Below are 13,855 nucleotides of genomic sequence, written 5' to 3'. Positions count from 1 at the left end.
AGATCATATTTTTCTAACATTGGAATGATACCAGAAATTATTGCATCAGATATAATTCCGATTCCGTGGTCTGACCATAATGCAGTATACACTACTATAGCCTCAGCCATACCAAAAGCGCATGACCCAACGTGGTACTTACCGGACATAATGCTCAAACACCCACTACATCAGATGGCCATTGAACAAGCTTTAAAGGAATACATATCAATTAATAATACAACAGACATCTCCCCAATAACACTGTGGGAAGCTCATAAGCCTGTCTTGCGTGGTACAATACAAAGACAAATGGCACTATTTAAACGGGAACGCAAAAATCTAGCAAAAAAACTAGAACTCAATTTTAATGCAGCCTACATATCATTTCAAGATAATCCATCTCAGAGTACAAAATCTCATCTGGAAAAATCTAGATTGGAATACGATCTATTTCTCACTGAGTCAGTTGATAAATCCCTCAAACGCTCCAAACACAATTTCTACATGAATACAAACAAACCAGGTACATATTTGGCTCGGGCATTAAATTCAACTAACAAATCTTTCAAACCAATACGTTTGAAATTATCAAAAAATGTTTACACTTGTAATCCAGTTAAAATAGTCCATAAATTTCACTCACATCTTGCAACTTTATACAAGACAAACAATGAATTTAATCCTACAGAGGCTGAATCCTTCTTCTCAAAAATAACCTTACCTGAGTTATCTCAGAATCGAAAAAGCAGTTTGGATGAGCCTATAACTATAGATGAAGTTGCTAACGCCATAAAAGACCTAAAACTTAACAAAAGACCAGGCCCAGACGGCTACTTGGCTTTATACTATAAAACATTCTCAGAAATACTCTCTCCCATTCTCACTGAAACTTTTAACAAACGTCTAGATGGACATTCTTTTCGGCAAGAAACACTAATGGCAATTGTTTGTATGATCCCAAAACCCCTTTCTGATGATACTTCCTGTGTGAATTATCGGCCTATCTCCCTGTTAAACCTCGATATTAAATTATTAGCAAAAATAATAGCAAAACGCCTCAATAGTATTATAGGAAAATTAATACATAGAGATCAAGTAGGCTTCATGCCAAATAGACAGGCAGGCGATAATATACGCAGGGCAGTCTTATTGGCACATATTGCTAAAAAACGGAAAATCCCTTTATGTTTTCTATCTCTCGATATTAAGAGGGCATTTGACACAGTATCCTGGCAATATATGCAATATTCATTACAAAAATGGGGTTTTGGACCCCACTTTTTAACATGGATCAAAGCATTATATAATAAACCCAAAGCCTATATAAAATATGCTGGATACAAATCTGAAGCCTTTAATATCGAAAGAGGTACCCGACAGGGTTGCCCATTATCTCCCTTATTATTTGCCCTTATACTTGAACCCATGGCCCAATACATCAGAACAAACCAAACTATAACTGGCATTGAAGTAGGAGGTATTACACACAAATTATGTATATTTGCAGACGATATATCTCTTTTTCTATCATCACCACAGGTCTCTGGTCCTAACTTAATACCAGCTCTTGATGGGTTTGCAGCCCTATCCGGCCTTATGATTAATCCTAAGAAATGCCTAGTGCTTAATATTTCACTCACAAACATGGAATTGATCCCAGCTAGGGCTGCACTCCCATTCACATGGGCAGAAAAATCAATCCCATATCTTGGAATTCATTTAACAGCATCTCATTCTGACTTATTCTCAACCAATTATCCTCCTGTATTAAGACAGATCACAAATCTAATAAAACAATGGTCGCAACTTCCTTTATCCTGGATAGGGAAGATTAATGCAATCAAAATGACTATTCTACCCAAATTGCTTTATCTATTCAGAGTCCTCCCTATTCCAATTCCTTCCTATTTTTTGAGAATAGTACAAAAAAGAGCAACTTCGTTTATATGGGGCTCTTCTAAACCACGTATACCTACACACACACTACATCTTCCCAAAAATAAAGGAGGCCTGGGATACCCTAATTTTACTAACTACTACAGAGCAGCACATTTGGCCAGTCTGTCCAAATACCATGCAAAACAGGAAATCCCATTATGGGTATTTATAGAGGCTTCAGAAAATGACCCTCTATTAATATCAAATTTATTATGGTTTGATCCTAAAGACCGCTTTAAAATTCATAATCCCATAACTAAACACTTCTTATCTCTCTGGGATAAACTAAAAACCAAATATCAGTTACAATCTCTACACAATCCTCTCCTTTCTTTTATCAGAAATCCGGCCTTTTATCCGGCATGGATCTACCCAAATTCTTTTAAAGCTTGGACAACATCAGGCATTCAGACACTAAATGACTTCATAGCATCTAAATCATTCCTTTCATTCCCATCGCTTAGAGAAAAATATGATCTACCAAACTCTGAGATATTTAGATATCTCCAAATCAAAAATTTCTATACACCATTCCTAAAGGGGGATACACCATTATCCCAATTATCCATTTTTGAATCAATCTGTACAAAAGATCCATTTGCTAAAGGTACAATTTCATCACTTTATAATCAATTATATGGAGTAGCAAATCTTAATAGACCCTCTTACGTTCAGAGGTGGGAGGAGGACCTGGGACGAACTTTAGAAGACACGGACTGGTCTAACATATGGCTCACATCTAAGTCATCTTCACCCAACATCTTAGCACTGGAGACAAATTATAAAGTCCTAACTCGCTGGTACCTTGTACCCGCTAGAGTGGCAAAATATTCACCTAATACCTCAGCTCTTTGTTTTCGAGGATGCACAGAAATAGGCACATATTTACACATATGGTGGACGTGCCCAGTAATCCAAACCTTCTGGAAGGAAGTCTTCGTGATTGCATCTAAAATATTTAAAAAAATAATACAACCAGATCCATATTTAACTTTACTTAATCTAAAACCGGAATGGTTAACACTCTCTCAATTCAAACTTATGATCCAACTAATAATGGCTGCAAAACAAACAGTGGCCAAGGCATGGAAATCTTCTACATTGGTACTAGCAGAAACATTTCACAGAATGAATAATACAATGTCCCATGCTAAGATGGTAGCCATCGATCAAAATCAAATTCCAAAATTTGAAAAACTTTGGCATCCTTGGATAAAACAACAGTTCCTGTCAAACTTCAATGACTCTGTCCTGTTGCCATGGTAACAGATTAAATGACTTACAGAGACACCCATTCTAAGGCTTCAAAGAGAACTAAAAAGAATAATAAACTGACGAGCGGGACAACCTTGTGGACCATACCTCTACCTTTCAACCCTTTTTCTTCTTTCTCTTTCCTTTTCTCCACCTTACGATTAAAGCTCATTATCAGAATTTATTTGACCTATATACACTCTACTTGTAAACAATATGTATAGTAGGTATAAATCATTTAAATACCTACAAAAGTAACTAAGGAAATGATATATATCTTTAATTTAGGTTTACGTGAACCCAATGTTTAATATTTGAAATTTCATGATATTTACCTATATAAACCCTACTGTAAAACAATGAGCTTACTTTATAGATCCTTGTAAACTTACTTTATGTATCTTTATAACATTGTATACTCAATAAACTTCTTTTGACAAGGAAAACATTAATAGTGATGGTGCTTCTGTCGCAGAGTCTGCTTTAAAAACAGAAAAAATAGGAACAAAAATAAGTATCATGCAACAAGAAACATGTGAATATTTTGTGTGCAAGAAACAAGGTCATTTAAAAGCAGATTGTAGAATCTGGAATACTAGAATGCAAAAACAAACTTAACTACAAAATGCCAAAAGTGTAAAGGAAGAAACAGATAATGATGAATATGTTTTTCAGTCCAAAAGTTACACCTGATCTTTGCAGGCATGGTGTGTTTATTCAGGAGCTACGAGTCACATGGCAAATAATAGAAATTTCTTTATTCACCTGGACCAAAGTAAAACAGAAACAAAATCACCACAGCTAGTGGGTAGATAATGGAATCAGAAGCAGTGGCGGCCAATCCATTAGGGGCGCCCCCTCGCTCCACGCCACCCCCTATATGCACAGTGGATAGATTCATGTGCCCCTTTCAAGACGCCAGGCGCATGAATTACAGCGCCCGGGGTTTTTTTTTAAGCACCTGATTAGAGCCAGAGGCTCTTATAGGCTTCAAAATAAGGTGGGCTTGGTTCACAGAGAATGCGCCACGCTGCCTGCCATCACTGCATTGGTGGCAGCACTGGACCATTTAGCACAGAGGCAGGCTTTTGTGCAGTGGTGGGTTCCGAATGTGCCTTCGCCTCGCCCAATTCAGAATAGCAGCAGCGGTTCTGGCTGTAGAATGGAGAGGAATATGGAGGTTGTCATTGCTCATTCTGAAAATGCCAGGTGCATGGCTGCCATGCTGGTCTGAACCCCCCATGTAGATCTACATGCTGCTCCCAGGCACGGAGGATCAGACCCCAGGGACAGCCGGGCACTCAGCATTTTCAGGATGATCACTGACAGACATCCAGCAAGCACTGTGAGTGGAGCACCCCTTGTGGTATGTTAGGCAGACAGCTGAGGGGGGTGAAGTACAAGTCCCAGCACACCAAACCTGTACTCCCACACACAGCTCACCTGTCACTGATGATGTCACATCTCTGTGGGATCGCCCCTCTGGATGTAGCAGGGTGTCTCCTTCCTCATGCTGCAGCCAGTCTTACCTGGCCGAGGGAGGATCCGGGACTCCTTCGGCTGTCACTCTCTGGCTCTGCCCTCGGCAATTCCTGATTAGCTGTCTGGGGGGGTGGGAGAATCTGCGCTGCTGAACAAGGAGAGCTCTATGCTCAGTTTTCTCACAGCGAGAAGCCGCAGGAGAACGGTGTTGGTGATGCAGGATGGGCAGTGAGAGATTATGTCATCTCTCTGCTCCCTGCCGCACCTCCGACCCTGAGGCTGACAGAATACAGGCTGTGAGGGTGGAAGAGCGGTGATGCGGGGGGCGGAGAGAGATGATGTCATCTCTGCTTGCCCGCCCCCTCGCTTCTTCCATCCACCCAACACTCTCATGCACGCTGCCCGGCTCTTTCATGCCGCCCGCCCAGGTGTCTCATGCCGGCCGCCCGCACCCGCGGCCCGGCTGCAGAAAGGCCACGGCCCAGCACTGGGTCTCGCCCCGGGGGTTGACGACCCCTGCCTTAGTGAACTGCAGACATGGACACTTTCAAAGTTACCTCATGGTAAGCATGCAATCAGCTAAAAACGGGTATTTAGGGCAAGGTCTGTAGGTACATAGCACAGTTAGTGGCAAAAAGGTACGCACAAAAATTTTGTGAGGATTGCGATGCTACTTTTGCTTCAGTTGAAAAACAAAGTACTTTCCCAACAGTGGCTGCATCTCGTAAAATGATTGTGAAGCACCATGATATCACAACAACCTTTCTTAATGGTGATATCAAAGAGGAAATATATATGACACAGCCATAAGGATACGTGTAAAAATGGAGAAGAGCATCTTGTGTGCAAGTTGCAGAAATCTCTTTACGTACTTAAGCAATCAGCTCGAGCATGGAATTAAAAAAACGAAGGACAAAGGATTCATGCGAAGCAGAGCTGACCCATGTCTATACTCAAAATGTGTAGATTCTGAATATATGTATATTTTACTCTATGTGGATGACTTGATTGTTGCTCACAAAAAGGATGAGGAAGTTGCAAAGTTGACTGCTGTGCTTAACCAGCATTTTCAGACTAAAGATCTTGGGGATGTGACATATTACGTAGGAATTAACGTATAGTGTAAAGAAGATGGCAGCTTCTTGTTACATCAGTAATCTAAAATTGAGGCAGTGCTTCAGCAGTTTGCCATGACTGAAGCCAAAGAAGCAAGTACTCCCATGGACATATCATACCTAAAAACTGAAGGGGATGAGGATATTCTTCCTATTAATGATCAGTATAGACAAGTTGTGGGGGCATTGTTATGTGTTGCAACCACTACACGCCCCGAGACATTGTAGCTGCCATGTCACTTCTGTCCCAAATACAATATGAACAAGAGGTGATGCGTCAACTCCAGGATATTTCCACATATCGGAAACGTACACATAATCCCTTTCCAGCTATTGTTGAGGCACTGAATTTTACACTGACCCTGGCTCATGAGGCAAAACTTATCACCAAAAAAAAATTAACTTACCTTAAGGTCCAAGAATTCAATACACCAACCTTCTACATCGTCCCAAAGCTCCATAAATCCCTGGCCAATCCCCCGGACAGATCAATAGTATCAGCCATAAAAGGCCCCCTTGAAAGAGTAGGGAAATTTAAAGATGCTCTTATTAAAGAATTAGTACGTGATCTACCTTTGTTTGTCCAGGACACCAGGGATGTTTTACGCCAACTGAAAACCATCCCTTTTCCAGAGGGAGCCATTCTTGCAGGGATTGACGTAGAATCATTGGCCTTGTTTATATCTATTTGCCCTCCAATGCTGCTTATCATAATGGCCAGTCATAGGTGGGGGTAGTGGACCCTTTTTTGCAACAATGCTATATTGGTCAGGCTGCGCACTGACACCTTTGCAGCCATTGTGCGACTGGGTGTTCAGTGTGTACCTGCACCTTTAAGAAGGGGTGGGCTCCCTTCAGTCCATCTGCCCTCCACCTACTCATCAGAATACATGTGCTTCCACTGTGGAGTCACTCATCAGTCAGTGATAGGAACTACAGATACCAGGGTGCCTTGATGTGGCCTGTAGCTTACGCATGTATTTGCAAATGTGTGTAGACTAAACCCCTGTTTTTAATGCATACTCGGTTGTCAGCGGGCTGGTCGGTAAGTAAGCTTGGATTTTTTCCTTGGAATGGGGACTGCAAGGAGTGAAATTTTTTTTTGAAAATAAGTTTCCTCTCCTGGGTGCACAGAACAAATTTATTATTGACATCCTGGGATTTATGTTGGAACATAACTGCATTCAATTCCTGGGGGTCTATTACCAACAACTGAGAGGGTCCTTGATGGAGTCCCTCTGGGCTCTATCCTACGCTTGCCTATATCTGGGCCTGTGGGAGGAGGAGGTGGTCTACCATTCACCTTTGTACCTCAGCCATAGCATTGTATGGCTGAGGTACATTGATGATGTACTCATGATCTGGGGGGGCAGGGTACCCCAACTTTTTCAGTTCATTGATGAACTGAACTGTAACAACAAAAATATAAAACTTACCTTCTCATTTTATGAGAAGAATCTACCCTTTCTCGATTTGACTATAGGAGTAAAGGATGGTCAAATTATTACCATAACGTATCACAAGGAGACAGCAGCTAATATGCTCTTGGAAGCCAGCAGCCATCATCCAAACTCTCTTATCCAGGGAATAGCTGTCGGCCAATTCCTCAGAATTAAAAGGAACTGTTCACAGGAAGAGGACTTTAGGGCTGAAGCGACAAATATGTATGCCAGGTTTAAGGAAAGGGGATATTCGCATAAGTGTATAGAACGGGCAAGAAAACGAGCTATAAATACAGATAGAAGAGATTTGTTGGCCACAGTCCATCATAGCAAAAAAGATACTCTTCAACAAGCCCCTATCAGGATAATTATGCGATTTGGTTCCCAATGGGACCAAGTTAAAAGTATCCTTAGTCATCACTGGCACATTCTGTCAAGGGTGCCAATCTTGGGAGAGATAGTTAGAGACCAGCCCCTAATGACAGCATGTAGATCACAAAACCTTGGTGAAAACCTTACCCATTTTGAATATCAGAGGTCTCCAAGCACCAATTGGTTGACTGACATTCCGCCATTCAGGGGTATGTACCCCTGTGAAAGCTGCACGATTTGCAAACATGTGGACAAAACGGATGTGTTCGCTAGTTCTGATGGAGGAAGAAATACAAGATTGAAAGTTTTATCAACTGCTCCACTGCACGTGTTATTTACATATTAACATGCCCTTGTGCTAAAATATATGTGGGCAAAACTAAGAGGCAGTTGAAGATCAGAATTGGTGAACACATCCAAAGTATCATTAAGAAAGATGACGAGCGCCCTCTGGCGGTGAATTTTGTCAACTTCCAGGGGGGGGACCCTGGGGGACTCCTGGTTAAAGGAATTTTCAGACTCAACCTACCCCCAAGAAGAGGAGACTTTGACAGAATTCTCTATCAAAAAGAAAAAATGTTCTTCAATTTGAATAGCCTACAGCCCCTAGGGCTCAATACCGAGTGCAACCTGTCCGTCTTTTTAGAAGCCTAAATTCCATAATATTCTGCCATTTGGTCCAGGGTCCACTCAGTGGTTGATATGCATTTCTATGCATTATCAGTCTGGTCCAAATTGATGTGCTGTACACATTAAAGTCCAAGATATACATTAGGTAGCTATTGGTATACACTAATTTTCATTCAACTTTTGATCAATTCACGTTTAACTCTTTGTTTAAATCCTAGGCTATTTAGCCAAATACCTTGTGGTATCTATTGAACATATCAATCTCATTATTTTCAATGGCCTTCTAATGTGTATGTCTGTATTTATCTTTATGCAGATATACTATATATATACTTATGGATTTTCTATTACTATAATTTTTTTAGTTTGTATATTCTTTGTCGCCATTCCTGGTTGATTAGTCTTTTTTATTAGATATGTATGATTAATAGTAATAATTAATAGTCAAAATTAATAGTAATAAGTTATTTTTGGTATGCACGGATTTGCTGCACTCTCTTGACAAGCCTATTGTTGTCATTGTGTGGTTGGCTTGGTATCACGCACCTGGTGAAGACTGGAATGTGGTGGAGGCCTCTCTTGCACCTCCCGCCTAACACTCCTGAAGTTGGGGACAGAGCGTGTAAAGGCAAGGAGTGGCACGAGTGCCGTAGCAGCTGGCTGGTGATGTCCACTCTGTAGGCGGGTAGAGCTGGTAGTCACAGTCCTTGGAACAGGATGCAAGAGCAGCTTGTCACCAGAGCGTGGGAAGGAAGCAGAACCAGGAGAGGAGCAGCAGTCAGCGGCAACCAGGCATTAAGGTACCAAATCAGCTGGCAAAGCAAGCCCAGAAGATAGGCCAGGGTCGGTAACAGCCGGGCAATGTGGTACCAAGTCAGCAGGCAGATCAGATGCAGTAAACAAGCCATGGTCGAGATACCAGGTAACAAACAAGTCCAAAGGCAAGTCGGGTCATACACAAGCAATCAGGAACAGCAGATCAGGTCCTGGGAAGTCAGGAACAAGCTGAGGATCATCCAGCGACAGTGATAGAGCAGTTTAAATAGGCCACTGGGCGGCAAGTGCTAATTGGTATGTGCACATGTGCGCGCACAGGCACGGATTAGCGCATGCGCATAAATCTGTGCGCGGTGAACTGGCCCTGCAGAAATGACATTGGTCTTTCCCTTATAAATATTAGCACATGTGCAAAGTGCACGAGCATGAGCATGTATCCACACTGGCCTTTTAGTGGTGGAGATCCGGTTTACCTTACACTTGGTAACCAGAAGTGATGTGGGAAAAGTATTTGTGGAGACACTAATTGGCTAAGTCCATATTGAATACAGAAGAATTTCAAGCACACGTCTATTCATGCACTGAAGAAACTCGAATTCCGAGTAAAACGCGTCAGTATGACACCATCACGTTCTGTGAAGTGAGGGCACTGCCAGCTGGTCACGGACATTTCTCCATCCAACACTCCCGGATGTTTAGTGGTGGGTGGAAGTGATCCCTAGAGGTGAGCGAAGGCTGCGGTGTGAGACTCTAGAGGTACATGCGTCATGCGCTGCACACGCTGCCTACGCTGTACAGGCTGCACACGTTGAATCTTGAAAGGACCTTCTCTCCTTTTGAGTGCGAAGACGAGGTAACTACATCGCCCTGACGGCTTTAGACAGCTATTGACAACCTGGGAATCCTGAGAGTGGTGAGACGTATGTGTCAACCCGGCTGGGAATTGACTATTTTTCATACACACTCATCTTGCCGTCTCACTTGCTATTGTGGAAAATGAACCTTATGCCGCGTTCACACGAGCAGACTTTACGGCAGACTTTGCCTGGCGGACGGGATTTGGTCGGACAATTTGATCGTGTGTGGGCTCCAGCGGACTTTGTTTTCTCAAAAGTTGGATGGACTTAGATTTGAAACATGTTTTAAATGAATCCGTCGAAATCGAGTCCGGTCGAAAAGTCCGCTCGTCTGTATGCTAGTTCGACAGACAAAAAGCCACGCTAGGGCAGCTATTGGCTACTGGCTATGAACTTCCTTGTTTTAGTCCGGTCGTATGACATCACGTACGAATTCGACGGACTTTGGTGGATTGTGTGTAGGCAAGTCCGTTCATTCAGAAAGTCCGTCGTAAAGTCTGTCGAAAAGTTCGCCGAGCAAAGTCTGCCGTAAAGTCCGCTCGTGTGTACGCGGCATTAGTCATACATGGTTCACCTGTGAGTAGAGACCGTTTAATTCTTTTCATCTACCCACCTCCAATATCCGGATCACCCCCCCACCTCCTTTCCCTTGTTTCCCCTATTGGGAATCTATTAGGGTATACCTATTGCCATCTTGGGACTGTTTACCCACTGGATCACATTTTTACATAACAGACTGCTAAGATCTGTGGAGTAGCATCCCTCTCCATGGGAATATATCACTGAAATAATCAAGCGGACAGCTCTATCAGTATTGTGAATGACCTCCTCCATAGCTAGCACCTATAGACTTAGTGATCCATGGTATGTATGTGGTGGTTGAATGTCTGTGGTAGCTACCAGTGTCCCCTGACAGCATTGTCATATTTTTAATCATGTGGTGGAGGTAATATTTTCATTGTCACCAGTGTCTATGTGGAATTGCAAAAAAATGATTATATTTTTGTTAACAGTTTCTCATTAAAGTGATTGTAAAGCTTTGTTTATTTAAAAAACAAAAAACAAACATGTTATACTTACCTCCACTATGCAGCTCGTTTTGCACAGAGTAGCCCGAACACCGTCTTCTGGGGTCCCTTGGCGGCTCTCGCGGATCCTCCCCACATCAGATAACCCCCTAGGAGAAGCGCTCTCCCGGGGGGGTTACCTTGCGGGCGCGCTCCAGAGTCCATCATTCGGCGTCTATAGCCACCGAATGTATGAGTCGGCCCCGCCCCCCAGCGCCCGCATCATTGGATTTGATTGACAGCAGCCAATGGCTGCGCTGCTATCAATCTTTACAATCAAGAGCCGAGAACCCCGGGCAGAGGAAGAGCACGTCCCCGCCGGATGAAGTTCCAGGGCTCAGGTAAGTAAAACGGGGTGGCTGGGGGCCAGTCACTGCCGGGTGTTTTTTCACCTTAATGCATAGGATACATTTAAGTGAAAAAGCACAAGGGTTTACAACCCCTTTAATGAATCACTTTGGACCAGTGGCGGCTGGTGAAGTTTTAGGATGGGGGGGCGCCAGACCCCGCCCTTCCTTTTTGACTCCTCCTACTTGGTGAAAATGAGTGTGATTTCAGCGAAATAGTGGACGGGGCTTTAAGGTGGTGTGGTTAGCGTCTGAGATGAACGAGGGATGGAGGGAGAGAGGGATGGAGGGACAGCAGGCCCAGATCCTACACAACAATAGAAATATGTGTATTCTAGAAAGTTTAACAATCAGCAGATAAAGATATTCCAAACACCTGGTGTTAGCACTTCAATCATCCCGACACTATGGTTGTTATGGTGTCAGGATGATTGAAGCGCATTATTTCTATTATTGCCTTGTAATATAAAGTGAAATCATTCAACTCACCATAATGCAGAATCAGTGGGAGCCCTGAGTGTGTCACTAGCCACGTCGCCATCAGGTGTCCCCAGCGGAGTCCTTACATGCAGCCTGTGTCCCATAAAATGCAGCCTGTGTCACACAAAATGCAGGCTGTGTCACACAAAATGCAGTTTGTGTTCCACCAAATGCAGCCTATGTCCCACCAAATTCAGCCTGTTCCCATCAAATGCAGCCTGTGTCCACCAAATGCAGCCTGTGTCTCACCAAATGCAGCTTGTGTCCCACCAAATGTACCTGTGTCCCACCAAATGCAGCCTGTGTCCTACCAAATGCAGCCTGTGTCCCACCACATGCATCCAGCCTGTGTCCACCAAATGCAGCCTGTGCCCACCAAATGCACCCTGTGTCCACCAAATGCAGCCTGTGTCTCATCAAATGCAGCCTGTGTCCACCAAATTCAGCCTGTGTCCACCAAATGCAGCCTTGCCTGTGTCACATCGAACCCCCCTGTTCTCCATGGGAGCACAGCGGTACTTACCTTGCTGTCTGGTGTCCTCTCCTACTGTGTGGGCACTGACAGCAGCGATGGAGGAGTCTGCTCGTCTCATAATTCCTGTTTCCTCTCTCCCGACCGCAATGGGAGAGAGAAAACAGGAAGTGACATCAAACTGAGATGTCAATCAAACCGCCCGGCCGTAGTAATAGGTACTACGAGCGCAGGGCGGAAGCTGCTCGGCGCCTCGGAAAGTGCCGCAAGACGGAATAAAAGTCCGCATATGAAGCGCCGCGTCTGCAATCTTGTGATTGCATAGACGTGCCGCTTCCCATAACTGCACTGTGCCCGGCGTTCGAACACAGTGCACTTAAGAACCTTTTTTGTATTTTTTTTTAAAGGGCCAGTATTAAAAAAAATTTTTGACATTTTTTTGTGACTGCCTGGGGGGGGGGGGGGTGTCGCCCATGCGCCCCCTTTGGATGGTCTGCCACTGCTTTGGACTCTGTCCACTATTTCTTTGCATGTCACTTCTTTGTAGACATGTGAGTGAACCACATCAAAGAGACTGGGCATCAATCAAGAGAGTCATGAGATATCTAAAACAAACGAAGGACTTAAGTCTGAAGCTGTCTGCAGCTGGTGATTTGAACCTCATAGGATAGATGGACTCTGATTGGTCAGGTGAACCTAGCACTTACAAATCCACAAGTGGTTACTTGTTCAAATTAGTGAACAGTCCTATATCTTGGTCCAAGAAGAAGCAGACCTCAGTAGCTTTGTCTTCTACAAAGGTACAATACATTGCTGCTGCCTATACCAGTCTAGAAGCTGGGTGGTTATTTAAATTGTTTGAAGATCTTGGAGAGCCAATGTCCCAGCTTACAATCTTATATGAAGACAATCAAGGATGTATCAAACTTGATATCAATGAGAAGATCAATGCCAGAACAAAGCAGATTACGTCAGGCATCATTACATTCATGATCTGGTTGAACAAAATGTATTTGTGCTTACGTATTGTGGAATTAATAACATGATTGCAGATGTTTTGACAAAAAAACGTTCACAAGAAACAGATTTAAAGAACTGAGATCTGAAATGGGACTAACATATAGAGTAGTTGTTGAGTGGAGGTTTTGGAATACATTGTTTATATATTTTGTGCACCAGGTTTATAGCTGACCTCTGTGGTAAAACTCTATGCCTTTTCTCTGTATAATAAAAAAATATTTTCCTGTCTGCAGTTAAGCAGCAAAGCTCATGTGGACTGTGCACTGTCTGTTCTGTAGGAAACCTGTGTGATGTGCTGAAACATGCATCGCACTACCCCCTCACTGCAGCTCACTACAGCCAAAATTAACAGTTGCCCGCACACTGAGTGTGAGTGTGTGGGCAGTGTAAAAGAAGCCTAATGTCTACAGCAGGGATAGGCAACCTTGACCCCCCAGCTGTGGTGAAACTACAAGTCCAATGAGACATTGCAAGACCCTAACAATGACAGGCATGACTCCTAGTGGCAGAGGCATGATGGGATTTGTAGTTTCACCACAGCTGGAGTGACGAAGTTGCCTACCCCTGGTCTACAGTATGTACTCTGCAGAAGGCACAGGTTATGCACATGCAGCTAGAAG

The 13,855-nt window shown here is 43.3% G+C and overlaps 1 pseudogene; it reads left to right on the top strand.

The window, feature by feature from the left end:
* The first annotated feature begins 5,846 nt into the window (after positions 1 to 5,846).
* LOC141126544 (uncharacterized) lies at positions 5,847 to 13,261 on the top strand (annotated as a pseudogene).
* The last annotated feature ends 594 nt before the right edge of the window (positions 13,262 to 13,855 follow it).

Source organism: Aquarana catesbeiana, linkage group LG02 (genome assembly GCF_042186555.1).
Source record: "Aquarana catesbeiana isolate 2022-GZ linkage group LG02, ASM4218655v1, whole genome shotgun sequence".
Taxonomy (NCBI): Eukaryota; Metazoa; Chordata; class Amphibia; order Anura; family Ranidae; genus Aquarana; species Aquarana catesbeiana.
Note: the sequence above shows the minus strand (reverse complement) of the source record. Positions and strands in the feature narration are given on the sequence as shown.